The sequence below is a fragment of the Mangifera indica genome, chromosome 19 (genome assembly GCF_011075055.1).
Source record: "Mangifera indica cultivar Alphonso chromosome 19, CATAS_Mindica_2.1, whole genome shotgun sequence".
NCBI classification, from domain to species: Eukaryota; Viridiplantae; Streptophyta; class Magnoliopsida; order Sapindales; family Anacardiaceae; genus Mangifera; species Mangifera indica.
The window spans coordinates 4,972,081-4,985,134 of NC_058155.1; positions in this window are offsets into that span (position 1 = coordinate 4,972,081).

Genomic DNA, 13,054 nt, shown 5'->3' on the forward strand with positions numbered 1-13,054 from the left:
TGGTTTCATTGTCAATACTTACAAAAATCTCTCTGTTAAAGAGTTACACCGCCTCTCTCCAAGAATCCAGAATCTACAAACCGCCTCTCCAGAATTTTCCCTGCAACTCCTTGCTGCCTCCAAGAAGAAGAAGCATCCAGATTTTGCTCCAAGTTGCAGCCGCCTCTCAAGTCAAGAAGCTAGTACACCGCTGTTCTAGAAATCTCCTTGCATGCAACTTGCAGCAAACCGCCACTTCAAGAAGCATGAAGAAAATGTTAACCAACTGACTTAAGCAATTATAAATAGGACCTAAGTCCTAGCATTTGTGTAGAGCAGAAAAAAGAGAAGCAGCCAGTGTTCGTGTGCAGTAAAATAAGTGTGTGTGTTGTGAGAGTAATTAAAAAGCTTGTGAGTGTGTTAAGTGGGAGTGAGTGTAGAGAAATATCGAAGGTGTCATTTGGTACAGTTTTGTATTTGTTGAATTAATAAAATCATTATTTTGTAAGCATTACTCTTGTTCAAAAAACGGTATCAGAGCAAGCAGTCAAAAATTGTGATCGTGGAGATTTTGAAAGTCGTCAGGATTGTGATCATAAAAGCTTTGAAGGCAGTTAGCGACCATATATAGCACATGGATCGGGTAATTCGGGTAATTAATAATTAAGTCACATCGAAATTCTGTTGGAGTATAGTCAGGGACTGTAGAGTTGATTAGTCGGGGACCAAGCTTGTTATTTCGCTAGGTATTATTACCAAGTCGCTGTGGCAAACTCTTATAGTTTAGTTGACGAGATCGAGAAGCTCAATAATTTTAATTCAAATAATTGGAATACCCAAATTCGGTTTTATTTGTTAAAACAAGATCTATGAGATATAGATCGCGATGGACACACCACCCCACCCACAGATGCTTTACAATTAAAAGAACAGAAGATTAAAGTTGGTAAAGCTCTGTTCGTTCTTGTTGTAACGATAGAAGATGAGTGGCTAAAACACATCAAAAGTGCGAAAACATTGAAGGAGACATGGGATGTGTTAGCAGCTGTATTCGCAAGAACAAATTATGCAAAGTTGCAGTGTTTGAAAAACAAGCTCTTGTCGATCTCACAACAAGATATGACATTAAGCCAATACTTCTCCCAAGTTCAATTTCTTTGGGATGAAATTTTCAAATTAGAGCCTCATAATGTAATCACTGAGATAAGGAAGAGAATAATTATCGCTCATGGGTTGAGGCCAAAACATAATGGAATAGTTATGGCCACCCATGGATAGGCGAAGGAATCAACGTTGTCAAAGTTGGAGAATTTATTGACTAATAGAAACTTGAAATAAATAAATGTTTAAAGTCTCAATGAAAGATAAGGAGAATGCTCTCTTCAGTAATAAAAGAAGGTAGAGAGATAGAAAAATAAAAAGTCAATGAGATCGGCAAAATCAACTAGATGGAAGAACCTCTCAACTAAGAGGAGTTCATCAGAATTGTGGTAGAAATCTTGACTAGATAAGAATAGTCGAAGGCGTAACGGTGTATGCTATGACTGTGGCAAGAAAGGACATTGTCAATAAATACGAATAGAAGGAAATACAATAGTGCCATCCATGGAAGATAATGATAGTGAATAAGAATGGGATTTACAAATGTCCTATGCAATTGAAGATTCAAAAGAGCTTACAACCTCTTGTATTGCTAAGTCAAATGATGACACAAAAACCTTTATCTCGATTAAGAGATGAAATCAATTATAATGATGATTGGATAGTAGACTCAAACAGCTCTAATCATATGACTAGGGACAAAGACAAGTTATCAAACATGATTGAATATAAAGGAAGACGAATGGTTGTTACTATGAACAACTCAAGACTGCTTATTACACACGTACACCAAATAGTGATAATGCCTCAGTTCAGCTCATAGCAAGTTGAGCTACAAAATGTTTTTCACATTCAAAGAATGAAGAAGAACTTGTTGTTGGTATCATAACTCACAGCTTCAGGTAACTATATCATGTTCAGCCTAAGTGATATTAAGGTGTATTGTAGTTTGAAGCCCACAGGTAAACCGATCATAGAGGGACATTGACTAGAGTATGTCTACATAATGTTAACACAAATAGCATACGTAGACAAGACAAGGAAAAGTGAGACACCAGATTAATGACATGCAAGGCTTGGACATGTGAGTTACCGTAAGTTAAAAGTGATGATGAATAAAGGTATTCTCAGGGGTCTCACACAATTAGACGTAAAAGAATACGTAGTATGTGTTGGGTGTCAATACAGGAAGGCACATTAGCTTACATATGAGGAGCCAACATACAAGGGCAAGACACCTCTTGAGCTTATCCACTCAGATGTATTTGTACCAGTTAAGCAAGCGTCAATTAGTGGATTTAAGTATATGATAACTTTCATCGATGACTTCTCCAAGTACAGTCTGGGTTTACTTTATTGGAGAAAAAGTAGAGTCCCTTCCCAAGTTCCAAGGAATTCAAGGAGAAGGTTGAAAAAGTAGGGAAAAAGATACAATGTCTACATACAAATAACGAGGGAGGGTGTAACTTATTTCTCTTCTTCTTTCCCTCTATAGAGGACCAAAAATCTAAGGTTTCCCTTTCCATTATAACTAGAAGAGCACTTTAAATCTCACTTTCCTTAGGTTGACATAACATGTAAGATTCTACACAATTGAAGACATTTAAAGTAGAGTAACTCACCGTGTCACAAGCCAATGATGATATTTCTCTAATTGATAGGAAGAATTTTAGAAGACCCATGAAGACTAAAAAAAATAAGAAGGAAAGAAAAGTTTTTGCAACAAGAGTAGTTTAGGAAACAAATGAGTGAAGGAAGGCACATCTCGAAGTGCAATCAATATATGGCCAATCACATTCCATGGGAAAATGGAATGATAAGGTGGATGATGCATGGCTCAAAACATATGGAGTCATTATAATACCAACTCTTGCATCTCAATCAAGAAGATGCGGTGAATCTCCACATGGAAACATCTTCGCTGAGGAAAAAAAGAAACATTTTATGTTCTTTAAATCCCTCTCATTCTCTAAAAACTACGGGCAATTATAATATGATATTTCTTCTACTTGGGGAATTTTTATCCGAGGCTCATTTCTTCAAGAGTCAAGGTCATCAACACTAGTGATCAAATGTTAACTGATCACTGGGCATCACTTTTGTTGTTTTTAACTTAAGGCAACGAAAAGATTTTTGCTTATCATATAATTTGTTCAAAAGTTTCTTCAAATATTTTTCATCTGTACACTAGAAATAGAAACAAAAAGATATCTTCAACTTTTTAGTCAAGATACTTCTAATATTATGAATTATCTTTTTGTAATTAAATTTGAATATGAATAAGCTATTAGAATCTTGTTTTAATGAGGAATGCTTTAATTCCATAGTTTAAATGCAAATTCTCTTAGTCCTTTAAATATAGAAGAGCATTTAAAATATGGGAGGGATATATACAGACATAAAGAGGCAAACTGACAAGAGATGCAGATACAAACATCAAGAGCATTTATTTCTCAAGATATACATACTTTAAGATGCATATAAGCTAATAGTTATACTATAGATGTGTGTATTTTGACTAACCATGTTGAATATTTAGGAGTCGTTTGGTTCTAGTTAAGATAAATTATCTTGGTAATCTATCTTTTATTCTCTTGTTTGATTTGTCAGTAATAAAAGATTACAGTAATTTTCTATTACTAATACTGACGTGGCAGATAATATAAGTGGTAATCTGATTACCATATTCACTTTAGGTATTTAAAGATTACCAAGGTAATTTTGATTTTATTATAATTATATTATTATTTATTAGTTTTTTAAGACAAAAATAAATTTATTTTTGCTTAATATGACAAATAATATAAAAAATATTTAAAAATAATTATATTCAAAGGCATTTAAGTAAAATAATTTACTAGTAATCTTTTATTACCTTTAACCAAACATAATAATTATTTATACCTATCAAATTTTATCAAACATAATAATCATTTATACCCAATAATCTTCTAAGTACTTTATCTTCAAGGTAATCTTTATATTTTGATAATAAAACATTATCCAAACTAAACACCTCCTTGGTGTCTTGTTTTACTCTACTATTTGATTCATTCTTTTGTATTTATATTGTACAGTAGTATATACACCAAAATCTTATCATTTTCTAATTGTTACTAGCTTAGTCTATCTTGTGCAAATATTATAAATTAGGTATATCTAATAGTGACAGAAATTCTCACTAAAGTTTGTGCATTCTTATATATCAGAGGAATTTTTTAACTTTGCTCTAAGCTCAAGAGGTTGAGGCAATACCCCATTTGTAAATAACATATGTACCTTTGTTTGTTACTCTAAAACAAATGTATGTTCAACGCAAGCAAATAGTTTTTTGGGATATTAGTTAAATTACTATAAAATAGAGAGGGTGAAAGAAGATTAATCACAACTTCAACCTTAAAGTAAATTAATTAGCTAGCAGCCATAAATATAAACGTCCAGCTTTTACTCTATTTTATGTTCAACTTTCTCTCTGTTATAATTTCGCATTTGATTTTGTGCCATTTTGAATTATTGAAAAAATTTAGTATTAATTAGTTAATTCCATAAAATTATGAAGTCCAAAAATTGATTGGAGTAGTTGAGAATTTGGTTTCAAAACTTATATATTTAAGAGGAGTAATATTATTTATACTCATTTTGAGTATACAAATAGGTACATATTTATATATATCATTATATAATTGAATATTATTTTACTTTTAATTTAAAATATTTAATTATATAATAACACATATAAGTATATATCTATTTATGTATTCAAAATTAATCTACATAGTTTTATTAATTTAGGAGTCCTATTTAAGTTTCAATTTGGAGTACATCGATTAATTTAGAGTTTTTTAATATATAGTTTATTTAGTGAACGTTGACAAAAAAAAGGAAATGATTTTTAAAATAAATAACCCCTAGATTGGGTCTAATTTGCCTTCTTTTTTTTTTAAATATACTATTATCTTGGATTATTCTGGGTTCCTAAAATGACAAAATTGAGAGTTGTTATAAACTTCATATGTAGAAGAGGAAATAGTTACTTGGCATAAGACCATTTAGATTGCATACGTGAAACCCAGATAGCGTATGTGAAAAACAGAGAAAAACACTATAAAAAGGTATTTATATTAGAATCTGTGTATATTGATTATAGTTTAGGATTGCCGATTTAGTCAATTTTGTTTGACCCCTAAAGTTTGGATTGCCGATGTATATAACAGACTGGCCTTTTTAATATAGGTTTTGCAACATCATCCCTCTTTTATCCATTACTGAAATATTTACATACACGTTACACTTTCAGTATGAATTAAGAGGTTACAACTAACTAGAACACATTGGATCGGATATTGGACGAGTTTACAACTAACCGTAGTAATAGAAAATTGCTCAACATAGAGATTAACTTGCCTACATATATAAATAGGAAGAGAGTTGTGGCCTGACTTTTCAATATCCCAGTTATGCATGACATGATAAATCGTATTAAAAGTAAATGCGTCTTCTTGATTTTTTTCTTTCATTGAAAGAGGTTAGCTGTTGTAAGGCCATCACTTGTTGAATGTTATCAGGAAATTAGTTACCATTTTCAACCAATCAATAAATATTGGAGCTAAAGACCGTTGTTCATCAAGTCCTCGCGAGATATAACTAGCAGTTAATTCAGCGGGCCAGATATGTTCAGAAAGCATGATTTCTTATGTAGACTTTTATTGTGATTGGTGGATCGGGGAGATTTTATTTTATGTCCTAATAAAATCCTAAAGGATTGGTGGATCGGGGCTAATATGTCCAAATAGACTACCGAAGAGGGAGAAGTCACTAGGGACGGAGAACATTGTCATTGCTATTATCTCAGATCACCAATAGCTATTGTAAAAATCTTAAAGAAAGAATACAAGTTTTTTAAATTTTAAATGAAAAAAAGTAAGATAAATTGTTAATTTTTAAATTTGAGAGAATATGATGAATTTATAATTTTTTAATATTTTTATAAAATAATAATTTTATCTTAACAATATTATCAAATTTAATAAATATATAAATATTTAGATTTTCAATAATTAATTGATAAAAATTAAATGTATACCAAGCCTGGGGTAGGAAATAGTCATTTGGCCTAATAGAAAATTGCTCAAGTAAGAGATTAACTTATAGAAAGAGGAAGAGAGTTGTCGCATGACTTTTCAATATCCCAGTTATGCATGACATGACAAATCGCATTAACAGTAAATGCGTCTCCTTGATTTTTTTTTAATTCATTGGTAGAGGATGGCTGTTTTAAGGCCATCACTTATTGAATGTTATCAAGCAATCACTTACCATTTTCAACAAATCAATAAATATTGGAGCCATTTAACTTCAAGTCTAGCAGTTAATTCAGTGGGCCAGATATGTTCAGAAAGCGTGATTTCTCATGTAGACTTCTATTGTGATTGGTGGATGGAACTGTAAAAGGGATGACTGATCGGGGGTCAGGGAGATTTTATTTGTATCTACATATGTGTCTGTGACCGTTAAGGTTTTTAAGAAGAATAGTAGATCAGTGGTTATTATTTGTGTCAGTCTGTAAAATTCAGGTTCTTTCTGAAGGAAGTTTCAACGGGGTTAATTTTGATGCACATTAATTCTGAAGAATGAGTTCCGTTTGTTTTTGTGGAATTTTTTATTTTCTTGCCCTTGTTTCCACGAAAAAAAATTGCTCTTGAACCGACCGCTTTGATACATCACAAATAAAAAGAGAAATGTATTTTAAAATAATAATATTATTATATTTATTTTAAATATATAAATAGAGGTATATTTTTATTTAAAATTATTAATATTTAAATAATATATATTAAATATGTATTTATTTGTATCTTATTGATTTTAATATTTTTATTTGGTAACTGTTGACAGGGTAAATTTGAGTATAACTAAGAATAAAACTGAATAATTATATCATATATATATATATATATATATATATATATATATATATATATATATATATATATATATATATATAATTATGTATTAATTTGAATTAAAAAATCCAACCCTCCCCAAAATAAATTCATCGTTTCTTCCACTGTTGCTTATAAATAAAATCCATTAAAACTAAAAATATTATCAACACAAGTATAATAAGCTAATCAAATCGCATAACATTCACAATTCACAAGTGTCAATCAGATAATATTTAACAGTGATTGGTCGTTATATTTAACTTCTAAAAAATAAATAAATCATTTTAATACAGTTTTTTTATTCTAGTAATTTTTGTTTTGTTTTGTTTATTTCCTCTTCAAATAATTTTTATTTAATTTATTTTTAATTTCATATGTATATGGGTTATTCAATAATACTATGAATACAATTTTGTATATAAATAATGACATATCAATACGTAATTGAGTATTAGTTTAATTATCTAATTATCTAATAAAATATCACTATTTGCAAACAAAATTATACACAAAGATTATGTATGAAGCACTGCTCTTTGAAATTATATAGTTAAGGCTAAACCCTGCTCGGCTCTTCTTGGTTTTCAGCTCAAATAAAGTTGAGCCGATTAATTTTCTTGACAATTTTTCAACAAGTGAAGGCTCAACAACAGCTAACCTCTATCGATGAAAAAAATTCAAGAAAGTGAAATTAGTTAATTTGATTTCTCAAGTCAGACCACTACTCTCTTCCTATATATATGTAGGCATGTTCATCTCTTAGGTATTAATAAACAATCCAAAAAAATACATAAATGGCTACCACTACAATTACTTCTCGTTCACTTTTTTGTTTCTTCCTTGTGATCATTATGTTCCTTCTATTTAACCCTTCAATCTCTAAACCAACGATTGAACCTCCTCCAAGCAACCCTAAACCTCCTGGTCCATCAAAGATAAATCTTCCATAAGCAATCCAAATGATGCCACAAATAGAAGGCTCATGGTACTATGATTCTTGTCACTTGCTAAAAGAGTACATCGTAAGAAGATCAGTTACAAGTAATTAGTTTTTGGTTGTTTTGTTGCCTATTTCTTATTTTCTTATTTACCAGGTGGTTAATTAGTTGTGCACCTTTTTTTATCATTCCAATTAGTTTTAAACTCTTCCTTATCTGAATGTATTTCAGTTATTCTTAACTTCTTAATTCATGCTGAAAATGTATGAAAACATATCAGTAATGAATAAAAGGGAGATGAGGTTATAAAACTTTATCAAAGGCTAGTCTGTCAATAATAAATGGCATCAACCATTTACAGTATAAACTACTCGCTATTATAACAAGTAGTGTTATCTCTATCCTTTTTACATTACTTCTTTGTATTCACTATAGCTTGAAGGGGCAGAGGGTAGGGTAACAGAGAGGCTGTGAGGACATCCTTGAGCAACCTAAAAAAATATTGTTTTGTGGTAAACAAATCTATCTGACTTAACTCATAAAGATTTTTTCAACTGACTGACACTAACAACTAATAAGGAGCGATTTTGAATCTAAAAGGTGCCATCTATGTTCATATACCACGATCAATCTCCACAATGACTTAACAATACTAATAAGTTTTCTATTACACACGAAACCATCTTCCTAAAATTCACCAATAATCAATAAAATCCATGTATTCTTTCTTACGTTTTGATAATAACTGATACATATTAGTTATGGTCACGATTTGTTGATGTAATTTACGTATTTACATCAATAATACACGTAGCTTTATATTTAGTAACTTATGCAGTGAAAAAATACAAAGGTGCATCGAATATATAGAGGGTAGTCAATTTTTGCATGATTCAACAATGACTAGCAGTTAATTCAGCGGGCCAGATATGTTCAGAAAGCATGATTTCTCATGTAGACTTCTATTGTGATTGGTGGATGGAACTGTAAAAGGGTCGACTGATCGGCGGTCGTTTGTTTAGCAAGAAAAGCAAGAAGATTTTATTTTATGTTGTGTCAGTGACATTAATTCTGAAGACTGAGTTTCGTTTGTTTTTGTGGAATTTTTTATTTTCTTGCCCTTGTTTCCAGGAAAGAAAATTGTCTATCAAGTCTTCGGGAGATTATGACAAGGTATAACTAGCAGTTAATTCAGCGGGCCAGAAAGCATGATTTCTTATATAGAATAAAACTATATAATTATGTCATATATTTATATAATATTATGTAGCAATTTGAATTGAAAAATCCAACCCTCCCCAAAATAAATTCACGGTTTCTTCCATTGTTGCTTATAAATAAAATTCATTAAAACTAAAAATATTATCAACGCAAGTATATTAAGCTAATCAAATCGCGTAACATTCACAATTCACAAGAATCAATCAGATAATTTTTAAGAGTGATTTGTCGTTGTATTTAACTTCTAAAAAATAAATAAATCATTTTAATACAGTATTTTTATTCTGGTAATTTTTTTTAGTTTTATTTATTTTTTCTTCAAATAATTTTTTATTTAATTTATTTTTCATTTTTAATTCAATAATACTATATACACAATTTTATGTATAAATAATAATATATCAGTACGTGATTGAGTTTTAGTTTAACTATCTAATTATATGATAACATTTCATTATTTTTAAATAAAATTATATACAAAGATTATGCACATAACACTACTCTTTGTAATTATATAGTTAAGGCTCTTCTTGGTATTGGCTCAAATATAGTTGAGCAAATTAATTTTCTAGATACTTTGTCAACAAGCGAAGGCTCAATAACAGCTAACCTCTATCAATGAAAAAAATTCAAGAAAGTGAAATTAGTAAAAATTTGATTTCTCAAGTCAAGCCACCACTTTCTTTCTATATATGTGTAGGCACGTTCATCCCTTTGTTATTAAAAAACAAGCAAGAAGAATACATAAATGGCTAGCACTATTATTACTTCTCGTTCTCTTATTTGTTCCCTCCTAATTATTATGTTCCTTCTTCCATTGAGCCTTCTGGCAACTTCTGATCCAATTCAAGCTCCTCCAAGCGACCCTAGGCCTCCTGGTCCATCAATGACAAATCTTCCATAGACAATCAAAATGATGTCATAACAATCGTTTGAATTGATCTCACAACTACAAATAAAAGTCTCTCGTATGGTACTATGATTCTTGTCACTTATTAAAAAAGTACACCGTAAGAAGAACACGTTACAAGTAATTAGTTTTTGGTTGTTTTGATGCCCATTTCCTATTTTCTTATTTACCAGGTGGTTAATTAGTTGTGCATTTTTTTTTTTAATCATTCCAGTTAGTTTTAAACTCTTTTGTGATCTGAATGTATTTCAGTTATTTGTAATTTCTTAATTTAGGCTGAAAATGTATGCAAACATATCAGTATTGAATAAAAAGAGGGATAAAGTTTTAAAGCTTTATCAAAGCCTAGTCTGTCATTAATAAATGGCATCAACTATTTATAGTATAAACTACTCGCTATTATAACAAGTAGTGTTATCTCTATCATTTTTGCATCACTTTTTTGTATTCACTATAGCCTGAAAAGGCAGAGGGCAGGGTAGCGGAGAGGCTGTGAGGACATCTCTGAGCAACCTAAAAAAATTATTGTCTTGTGGTAAATAAATCTATTTAAGAACACATAAAAAATTTTTTCGACTTCCTGCTGATAACAGCTAGTAACAAAGACTGAATAGAGGAACCCAAAAATACTTGCACTTAAGTAGTGAAAATACTCAAGTTATCAAAAAACATGTAAGAAGGGTAGTTTATATACTATACTTTATGCCCTTGATTTATGCCACTTGTCAAAACAAAAGATAATACACTCATCTATTTATACCCCTAGTTAGTAAATACAAAAACAAGAAAAAAATGATACAGGAATTATACGGGTATAATATCACAAATAGTGAAAAATATGTTTATAAAAAAATGGTCATAAAGCTTAGATATGGAAAAGATATAGAACATGTGTATACGAGTTTACTATAACACATTGTCAATAAAACAATTTAAAAATATGATAATATCAATCATAATTTTAACAATTTTTAAAGATCTCCTGATCAAAATAATTTAAAAATTCAAATAAAAGTATTCAATTAACTATTAAACTCAATATAACATATTATATAATCAAGATTTAATCATTACCATAAATTATCATTTCAAGAAATTTTTTTAACAAATGTAAATTATCAATTGACTACCAAACAAAGTTTAAATTATCATTTTATGAATTTTTTTATCAAATCATCATCAAAATATTATGATTTGTTATATTTAAGTTAAAAAAATTAAACGTTTACGAGAAATCCATATAATACCTTCATAGTATTATTGAATACATAAAATACATATTAGAGATTTGGATAACAAAAAATGAGTTTTTTCTTTTATATAGTTATAATATTATGGTAAGTAATTGAAAATGTAAGAAACATTTTTGTATTTTAAAAATTCATAAAAAACCAAAAATGTATAAAACAGCAAAAATACGCGTATAATATACTTTGGGTTAAAAAATTTAGAATGACATATTTAAAATAAGAATTAAACAGGAATGCGAATTAAATACGAATAATTAGTATTCATACTAACTAGGCTTATGCAACAAAATAGGAAGTACAATGTATGCAATGTGCACACAAAATGTCATAAGTTTATTATTTACATTCTAGTTTATCGATTAAGAGTTTACAATCTCCCCATTTGAAAAATCAATGAACGGAGTCATAATAAGTAGCAAATAAGCATCTTAGACTTCAAATATTTTACCTTATAAAAACTTGCTCAGTATTTCAAAAGCATTACCTATAAAAAATTAGTTAGACATAATCATCTTACGACAATATATGTGCACATCCAAGCTAACTAAGTATTTAAGCAAAATGTTCATCATAGATGAAACTAAGTACTTGACCAAACAGCTTAAAAATAACCATCCTGATGCAAATCAAACATCTTTAAAATAAACATATGTATAAGCATTCTAGAATTCTAAAGTCACGAATGACAAGTATGAACAATGTCTTGAACAGCTAGATTTTTGCCTACATGCAGTCATACACGACCTTTAAACAAGCGTGCATTGACCTAGCTTGAAGAATGCTTGGCTTTGACTTTGATCTTGCACAACCGTAATGTACAAGAAACTTTGCCATTGAGTCCTTATATTTGATCATTCATGAGCATGCAGAATTTTTGCGCACAGGTGTGCATGTACTTTGACTTTTGGCATGTTGACTCCAACTTGACTTGAATAGGGAGAATGTATGATGACCTCATCCTCATGAATGGCCAAAAAATAAGCATGCACAAGTGCACAACTTGGATACATGGGCATACGTGACCTATTTGAAGGAGGCCAAAATTACATCGCCATGTGCAGGGACGTGCACGGTCTCATTCATCCTTGTGCATGAGCTAAATTTGCACTATGTACGGGGCATGCATCATGTATGCACGACTGTACACAAAGTTTGTTCCTATATTTTTTTCAAAGTTTGTCTACTTGGTAGTGTTTAAGGCATTCCTTAGACAATATTAGGCATTTTAACTTTGTTTTTATCATTATCAAAATACCTAGGTGTCCAACAAACAAGTTGTGAAATTGGCCTAATGTATAGTTGTACTAGGGGATGTATGTTTGTTCATCATCGTACCACGTAGACAATATAGATGTTGTGTCATGTTAGAGCACAAATATCAAATGCATGACTATGCATCTAGAGATGCACAACCGTGATGCCCATTAGGGTCATAATTTTATTTAAAGAATCAATTCCATGATTTTAGCAACCAATACATATCCTTTCAAATTAAGAGAATTCCTTATTCCAATTTTAGTGGAAGAGACTTATAGTCTTTGGAAGCCATTGTCCCAACAATCAAAGTCGGTTTCTTGCAATCAAAAAGAGAAATTTGTATAAAACCTTCAAGCTTCAAAAAAGAAGCAAGTAGAATGCGGTTTCCATGTTATTTTAATTTATAATGTTAGTTTTAAAACATGTGATCATGTTTTGAGTGTAGGAATATGA